The following is a 546-nucleotide window of genomic DNA, read 5'->3' on the forward strand; positions in this document are numbered from 1 at the left end:
ACAACCGATGCAGCCAAATACCACTCGTTCCGTGTTTATTGTCAGGTCCAGGAATGGATGGGGAACTGTGTGGACCCCGAGAAATGGGGCTGGTGTCTGCGGAAGGGACAGCTTGAACCGAAGACGATGGATTCGCCAGTGGCTCCTGATTCACTACTGAAATTGGTCAGATGTCAGTGTAAGGGCAACTGTGACACTCAACGCTGTAGTTGCAAACGGAATGAGCTTGAATGTTCCAGTGCATGTGGTGAATGTAAAGGACTCTGTCAAAATAGCAACTTTGATGCAAGCACCGATGATCCAAGTGAATACGAGCTCCTATCATGCCTCTGAATGACGTCATACTACGTCATGGTGACGTCATATCACATTTGCAATGCCTCATTCTGTATTTCTTGAATTTATATTGAATTTATGTTTTATATGTTCATCAGAGGGAGCTAATAAACAAGTTAAAGCCAAATTTTTTTGTTTGTAATACATTTATAGGGTCTGGGAGCAGCCAGAAAAAAGTTATCTGTAAATTGAAGCTTTGGAAGGCGGCCA

Source organism: Oratosquilla oratoria, chromosome 28 (assembly GCF_046742065.1).
Source record: "Oratosquilla oratoria isolate Oo_2021 chromosome 28, ASM4674206v1, whole genome shotgun sequence".
Taxonomy (NCBI): Eukaryota; Metazoa; Arthropoda; class Malacostraca; order Stomatopoda; family Squillidae; genus Oratosquilla; species Oratosquilla oratoria.